The following is an 8381-nucleotide window of genomic DNA, read 5'->3' on the forward strand; positions in this document are numbered from 1 at the left end:
TATATATATTTTTTATATATTTTTTTACATTTTACCTTATTTGTATATTTGTATAGTTGTATTTTTATACTTAATCTGTATATCTGTATTTATGTTCTACTGTTAGTGTTATCTGTATGCACCAAGGGTCTGAGAGTAACGCAATTTCAATTCTCTGTGTGTATGTGCTGTACATGTGGAAGAATCGACAATAAAGCAGACTTGACTTGACTTGACTTGATTCCTGCTATTGGAAGGCTACTTTCTGGCAGAGTTCAGTTCCTACCCTGCTCCAATACACATGTAATTATTGAGTGTTCCTGAAGATCTTTAGTTCAGAATTTTGATTTGTGACAGTTCTAAATGAGAATGTAATACCATTTGTTATTCTAGATGACTTTAATAGCTTCACAGAGCTTGATCAACATGAAGATTAGCAGCTACATCTTCAAACTTTCACTTCTCTTGTCATAGTAACCACAGCTTATCTGTCACTACAAACCTCAAACAAAACACTTCTGTTAAATATCTTTCTAACTATAGTCCCACAGAACTTGGACTCATTTCCACTGACTTCTAACTTTAGAAGTGAAAAAAATAAAAAATAAAAATTCCTTTAGCATGCAGCTCTCAGGGCTACATTATATCAAATTCCTGTTTCACTGTGCCAATGCAACATTGTTTTCAATAGATTTTACAAATGACTGCCCAAAACAAAATCCAGTAACGAGGTTGGTGTAGTGTGTGGTGTTACTGAATATAGCTGAACTTGCATCTGGAAGTCAGTCAAAGGTCACTCAAATTTAACCTTTCTAGTGCACATTGACAATTTGGTATAAAACATTAAACTGTGTTGCTAACACCTCTGCAGGCACAACATAGAGGCTCTATCTATGTGTATGCTGGAGTTTATTGCCATCTCAAACATGCTCAGTAATTTAGAGCAACTGCTAAATAGCTCAACAGTGACCACAAACTGCAGTGGCCCTGAAAGTATTTTCCCCATTAATCTTCTGCATGGTATTTCCAAAGATTTGTAAGCTGTAAGCTTTAATCCAAACCAACCAGCTACAAGATGAACCAAAACATTACAAAATTTAATTTGGACATTGTTTAAATTGTGTCTCCCCACGGTCCCCTGAGTGCCTGTCTATAGTGTAGTCTTTTTCAATAAAAATAAAATAAAATAATAAAATAAATATTGAATAAAAATTAAAACTTTATTAACACACAACTGAACTTACACTAAATTGTTGTTCTTATGCACCATTAATAATGCATTTATTTATATAGCACCTTCCACGAACCCAAGTACATTTTAAATACAATTTGAAGTTAGAATCATGTTATATTAGGGGAATTTTTTAATTATATATATATATATATATATATATATATATATAGAGGATGATGTGTTCCAACGTGTTGATGTTATTTTGAATGTATGCTTCGGACACGGGTCACGTCGAGGCGTTCCCCATAGCGACCCCTAGAGTGTCTCGTTCCCTACTCAGGGAACCATGGTTACATATGTAACCTGAGACGTTCTTTCTCTCTTTCCGCTCACATGTTTTTAAATCTGTTTCATTGAAGTTCCAAATAATGGCAAATTCAAATTTACAATGTGAAATTGTATAAAATAAAGCCAGTTTTCTTAATGGAAAAAAAATCGAATTACTTCTCGGATGTTTTTTTGTTTTTTTTTTGTTTTTCTCATTGGTGATTTTCATTACTATAATATGGGGGTGGTGGTATATTGAAGAGCAGGAGGGAGACAATTGATTATCTGTCTGTGTCTATCAGTCAACTCTCATCTCTAGCACAAGTTTCATTGAGCTAGAAGAATGGGAAATCTTTGTTTTTCAATCTACCTGACTAGCATAGTGTGATCATCAAGAAACAGCACATTAAACCAATGGGACAGACCCACACTCATTCCTGTGGGAGTTTGGTCAGTAAGGTACTCTTGTCTGATCTGTTAAGGTTTTTCTTCCTTAAAGTAGAGGAAGAAAACTCCCCCCCACCCCCCTCCCAGGATCCAGGATCCACAAAACCTCTTCAGAGACCAAACAGAGAGAGAAAGAGAGTGAGAGCAAGAGAGAAATTGTGAGATAATGGGGGTTCCAGGGAGTTCTTGATTGAAAGGATAGGGTGACGATTTGTTAGATAAAGAGAGATTGGGGGATGCAGGGAGGCTGTATTAGGGTGGGTGGCTCAGTGTCTTGTCTCCCTTGGCAGTGACACACTCTGCTCTGAGCAGGATGTTAAACTTTAAAATGTCTCCCGCTGTGATGTAACAGTGTGTCATGGAACAAAACCAAGGGACAACTTGATCTGCACATGTGCACACACACAAACATCCTGCTGTCCTCTTAACATCTCATCACATCTGTTTCATGCTCTTCACACTCACATCTCTGTGTCCTCATTGACTCCCCTCTGATCCATGTCTCCCAACATCAATCCAAGCATCCCTCATCTGCTCATGAGACCTCAGAAAGGGCTGGAAACATGACATCATACTGTTCCAACATTCAGTTGAGGTCATCAGTAAATATTGACATATTAGAGCAAAGAAGGCATTCATTAAATCAGTGGTTCTCAGCTGGTTTTGTTTCAAGTTCCAGATTCTACGTTGGACATTGGTAGATACAATTCATGTTTGTATTTAGTGACCCTATTAGTGACACAAGAAAGAAAGAAAGAAAGAAAAACAGCTAGACACAGCACGGAATGAGAAAAAAATTCCTGGTGTTTTTGTGGCAAGTGGCAACCTTCCGGTCTCTCTCTTGAAACCAACACGGAAGTGACTTAAACTGCAATTCATCGGCTGGCCGCTAGAGACTGGCTCCAAAAGGGAGTCAATCCCATAGACCACCGTCGAGCTAGGCGGGCGTAGTTTCATCAACCAGCTCCACCCACGTCCTGCCTCTTTGCCCATTTTCGATTATCCAGTTGTGACACGCGGGGACACGCTGCCAAGATGGCGACAGCCGGCTCCAACCACTTTAGGCTTCAAAATGCTCTTCAGAAACCTACGGGTGACGTCACGGACACTACGTACATCCATGTTTTTATACAGTCAATGGTTAAAGGGTTATTTCACTCCAAAATGAAAATTCTGCTATCATTTATCACCTTTATGTTATTCCAAACTTGTATTTCCTGTAGATGTTCTTCACGACAGAAGGTATTTTAAAGAATGTTGGTATTCAAAAGTTTTGGTTACCATTGACTTCCAATGTATGGACACACTGTTACGAACCCTTACTTAAATTCAGCATAAAGAGGAATAGTTCAGTGATAGTAAAGAGTTTATGAAAAATGATGTTTAGTGATAGTTAAAGATAATTACAAGTTAGTTTAATATATAAAGATACTAAAAAAAGAAAAGAAAAAAGGGGCAGGGCCGTGCAGAGACCTTTGGAGGGGCAGGTGCTCAAAGCATAAAAGGGGCACATAGAACACGGTTTTAAATAGGGCTGTGCTCCTTGCTGATACGTGTATTGAAACGGATAATTCTGCATTGATACAGCAGCAAATGCCATGACGCAGTTTTGAAAAAGAATCACAGAACAGAAAAGACCATTTTAAGTTTAAAAGTTAAAGAATTTGTTCTTTGCACCTCTTAATTACTCTGGAATTAGAAACTGAATTATTATTATTATTATTATTTATTTATTTTTTTATTTAGTTTATAGGGTATGGTAGTTTTGCTGTTGTAAAACACTATTGTTGCTGTTGTAGAAAAAATATTTCTGTCTTATTTAAAATCTAATTCTATTCTAATCCTGTTCTGAATTTATTCATTTTTTGAATGATAATGATAATAAAAACAGAATTGATAAGTATAATTCGGAGGATGAGAAAATCAGTATAAGCCTGTTTTACCAGTGTTGTGATAATTATTTTTAAGGCACTCTATGCTTTTTAAATAAATACTGTAATAATAATAGTACAAAGTATGAATAGTTTTTAGTCAGATAACATAAGAAAGAAAAGACCCCTCGATGCACTTTAAAGAATTTAGATAAAAAATTCAAGCCTTGATCAGTTTGAATCGTTTTCGGTAGTCTGAACATGGTGAAAAGTTTTGTCAAAGCTTTAATGACAGCTCTAGCAGTTATTTTCCGCAATGGTACTGCATCCGGAAATCGCGTAGCAGTGCATATAACTGTTAAAATATACTGGGAACCAGATTTAATTAGTGGGAGTGGGCCGACACAGTCGACAAGAACACATTCAAATGGTTCACCTACAGCCGGAATAGGACAAAGTGGAGCAGGCGGCACGGTTTGATTGGGTTTCCTCACAATTTGACAAGTATGGCAAGTTTTACAATGTCGAGACACATCAGCTTTTAAGCTGGGCCAAAAAAATGTTGCAGCACCCGATTATACGTTTTATTTACGCCAAGGTTTCCAGACCAAAGATGATTGTGAGCGGCAGGGAGGAGCCAAGGCATAATGGGAACACACACCACCATGGGGATGACCGGAGGCGATGACGGTGATAGAGGTGGATCCCACCACGCAGACAGAGAGGCAAAGAGGTGAAGCGATGCCGAGGATCCAGGCGGCCGCGACAGAGTCATAGCAACGATTGCACGAGATGTAGGTGGAGATACAGAGGCCAGAGGGCACTCTTGAGCGACCGAGGAAGGAGGTGAAGCCTGTAGGAGGGCAGAGCGGGCTGTAGCTGAAGGGGTGGAGGGCCGTAGAGCAGTGGATGGACTGCAAGTCCGCAGCGGAGGCATGGCGAAGTCCGACCCAGGTGGAGCCGACTGACAGAGGAAGCCCAACGAGGCCGACTGGCCGATGGTCCATGCCAGAATTGAGGGTGGGAGGACCGCAGGTGCAAGAGTCAGGATGGCAGGATGAGGTGGAGCGGAGCCATCCGAGGTCCAGGAGACGAAGACTCCCGGCAGGCCCAAGATGGAGCCCCACCACTGAGAAGAGGTAGAGGGACTGACGGGTGACGAAGATGACTGGACAGCAAGAGTGGCTGAGGATTGAGGAGAATGAAGAAATGCACAAAATCCAAACAAAAATAAAAAGTCTCAAAGCAGCTTGGAGAAGAGGTGGGAGAGGGAAGCTTGGCTCGCAAATCAGACAGATGAACAGAATTAGGCAGGCTTAGGGGAAGGAAAGTCTCCATCTCTCCAAACTGAAAAACAGTGTCCAAGTCCAGTAAACACTCACTCTCAGTGGTGGGAGGGTGGACGGGGCTTGCATCCATACCCTCGTATTCCACGAGAATTCCCTCCGGGATGTGCAGTGTTGGCAGCTCACACACCTGGTCAGATGCGTCAATCGACTCAGGCTCCAGGGCGATAGCAGGCTCAGCTGCTTCTTCTCGTGATGGCTCTTCAGTTGTGGTGGGCTCTGGCTCTCCATCTGCAGTGGGCTCAGGCAGACGCTCCGTGCAGCGGGGTGGTGACTGGCTGGGCAATGGGTTGGGAGTGGGGCTGGTATCTTTATCAGCGAGGCCGGCAATGAAGGAAGATCCGCAGGAGCTCAGCAACCACTCCACATAAGCAGCGAAGCTCCCTTGAGGACTCTCCCCAGACAACTGCACTCGTATGGCAGTATTCAGTGTGGCGTGCAGGAATGTGCACAGACAGACATCCGGGAAGGTGGTCTGATTGGTGAGACAGAGGAATTCTTCAACGTGCTCCTCGAGGAAACGGTTCCCCTGCTCAAGGCAGACCCGGTGGACCGTGGCAAAGTGATCCATTGACAAAAAACTAACAAAAAACACTGACAAACTGAAAAATAAAGGCACGCCACGACTTTTTTTATTGGGTCCAGTCTTCTGTCACAGCTATGCTACTCACAAATGCATGAAGATGAAGAAGAAAGCTTATAAAGTCTTTAATGCAACACATGGGTAATCCAACACACAGGTAGCATTAACGTAGACGTTGACGATACCGAACCCACTAGAACTGAAAACACAGGAACTTAAATACACAGACCAAACAAGGATAACTGACTACATACACCTGAACAGAATGACACAATTAACACAATGAAGGGGAACGGTGCAAGAGGAAAACAAAGTCCAAACTGAATGACATTGTGACACTTTTAAGTCCTTCTTAAGCAAACTTGGTTGTTTTATAAACTAATTTAAATTGAAAGTCACCATAAGTTGAGCAACAAACAAACATAATATAATAGTACAAACGACTCCAGGCCTACACCTACCCAGGGCCTGAATTTCGGATTTTAAACTGGGGGGAGGGTCTAAATTAATCATCTTCATTTATTTATGTCTACAGATTTTAATGTATGTTGGTTTTCAAAGAATTATAACAAAATTTGTCATGGTCTCTTTCAAATTGACATTATTTTAGTCACTTTTTTCCATTGCTTGTGACTTCTTTTTTCTGTCTCCTCCTCTTCATCTCTTTTCATTTGATGATGGCTCTGTTGAAGTCAAACTGACACATCGGGCTAAATTAATCATCTTCATTTATTTATGTCTACAGATTTTAATGTATGTTGGTTTTCAAATAATTATAACCAAATTTGTCATGATCTCTTTCAAATTGACACAATTTTAGTCACTTTTTTCCATTGCTTGTGACTTTGTGACTTTTTCCTCTGTCTCCTCCTCTTCATCTCTTTTCATTTGATGATGGCTCTGTTGAAGTGAAACTGTTCATGAGAAGGTCCAAGCTCTGAAATGACCATAAGATTTGTGAGACTTGTATTGTTCAATGAATTTCAGAATTTAGTTTTGATCCTGTTCTGTGTGCTGAATCCACGTTCACACGACACACTTGCAACTGGTATGACCATGGCTGTCTGAATGAACTTCTCCATTTCAGTGAAAACATGACTATGTTCACTTAACACAGTCTCTGCAAACTGCTGAAAGGACAGTGAAGTATATGAATCACAGGAGACCATGACTTGCTTCAGCATTGTGAACTCCTGGTGAGCTTCAGGCACTTTCACATTCGATGAAAAGTGTTTCAGCAGGTAGTCTAATATCTCTACACTGTAGAGACTGAAATTCTCTGAAGACTGTTTAGCAGCGATGGCCTTCTTTGGCTCCAAAATTGTGAACCATGAAAGAAGATTGATTGTGTCAGCAGGGAATCTTTTGTCAGTCTCATCAATCAAGGATCCCACATACCTGCTCTTCATGCTAACAAAGCTGGCTTTTGAGTATGGCATTCAAAAAGTTTGTCTCCTTTAAATTTGTTTCCCTAAAGACAGCTGAAGAATTCTTGTTCTGCAGGACCAGGATGGCTTATTAATTGTCTCAGTGTTTCTTTGGTTCCCTGGGTCATTGGTTGGACTGAGAAGAAGTCCAAGTCTTCCCTTTGAAAATGCTTGGAAAGAATTCAATTCAATTCAATTCAAGTTTATTTGTATAGCGCTTTTCATGATACAAATCGTTGCAAAGCAACTTTACAGCAAATTAGGTTTCTACAATATTTAGTAGTAGCTTATCAGTGGGGACTGTCAGTTAATAAACATATGGCAGGAATGTACGAAAAAATCAATTAAAGACGTAATTAAACAGACGATGAACACTATTAACAGCAATAATTATATGATGCAATCAAACTTATAGCAAAATTGGGTAGTTCTGTATGTTGTTTCAGGGTTGGCATCATCTGAGGTCCTCTGAGGGGTTGGCATCATCTCTTCTCAGGTGTTCTGGATCCAGACTGAAGCTTGTGTAAATCCTAGTTACATCGCGTGGAAAAACAGAGAAACAAATAGAGACATAATTAGCGTAGCTGCTGTTCCAACCAAGCAAAATTGATTTGTTTAACCCAAACTAAGGAATAATAATGTGCATTTGATCAGATATACTGTAACTGCAGTACAAGATTATGAGATGCATTATTTGAATGCTTGGCCAAAGAGATGTGTCTTTAATCTAGATTTAAACAGAGAGCATGTGTCTGAACCCCAAATGTTATCAGGAAGGCTATTCCAGAGTTTGGGAGCCAAATGCGAAAAAGCTCAACCTCCTTTTTTTTTGCAGGAAGGAGCACAACTGAGCAGACACAACTTTTTCTAAAATTTTAGACATAAACAGTAGATTTTAAATGGGTCTGTAATTTGCCAGTTCACTAGGACCCAGTGAACTGGCAAAGTGCCAGTTCAATAGGATATAGACTAGAAGGACTATATGTGTAAGCACATCCTTCATCATGTGACACAGGGCCACAAAGTTGAACTGCCGAACAGGAATCAATAACCCTTTGGCTTTTTCTGAGTCCTGACTGTTCGAGGCAACCATGTGTTCTAGGACATCTCTTAGGGCTTTCAGGGATCTACACACCACTGACACTGCACTTTGAAATGATAGCCATCGCACTGTGTGAGGCTGGGTAAACTTGAGTTGCTGCTCATCTAGTTGTCTTTGCAGTTCAT

Source organism: Sinocyclocheilus anshuiensis, unplaced genomic scaffold (assembly GCF_001515605.1).
Source record: "Sinocyclocheilus anshuiensis isolate Anshui unplaced genomic scaffold, SAMN03320099.WGS_v1.1 scaffold1034, whole genome shotgun sequence".
Classification (NCBI taxonomy): Eukaryota; Metazoa; Chordata; class Actinopteri; order Cypriniformes; family Cyprinidae; genus Sinocyclocheilus; species Sinocyclocheilus anshuiensis.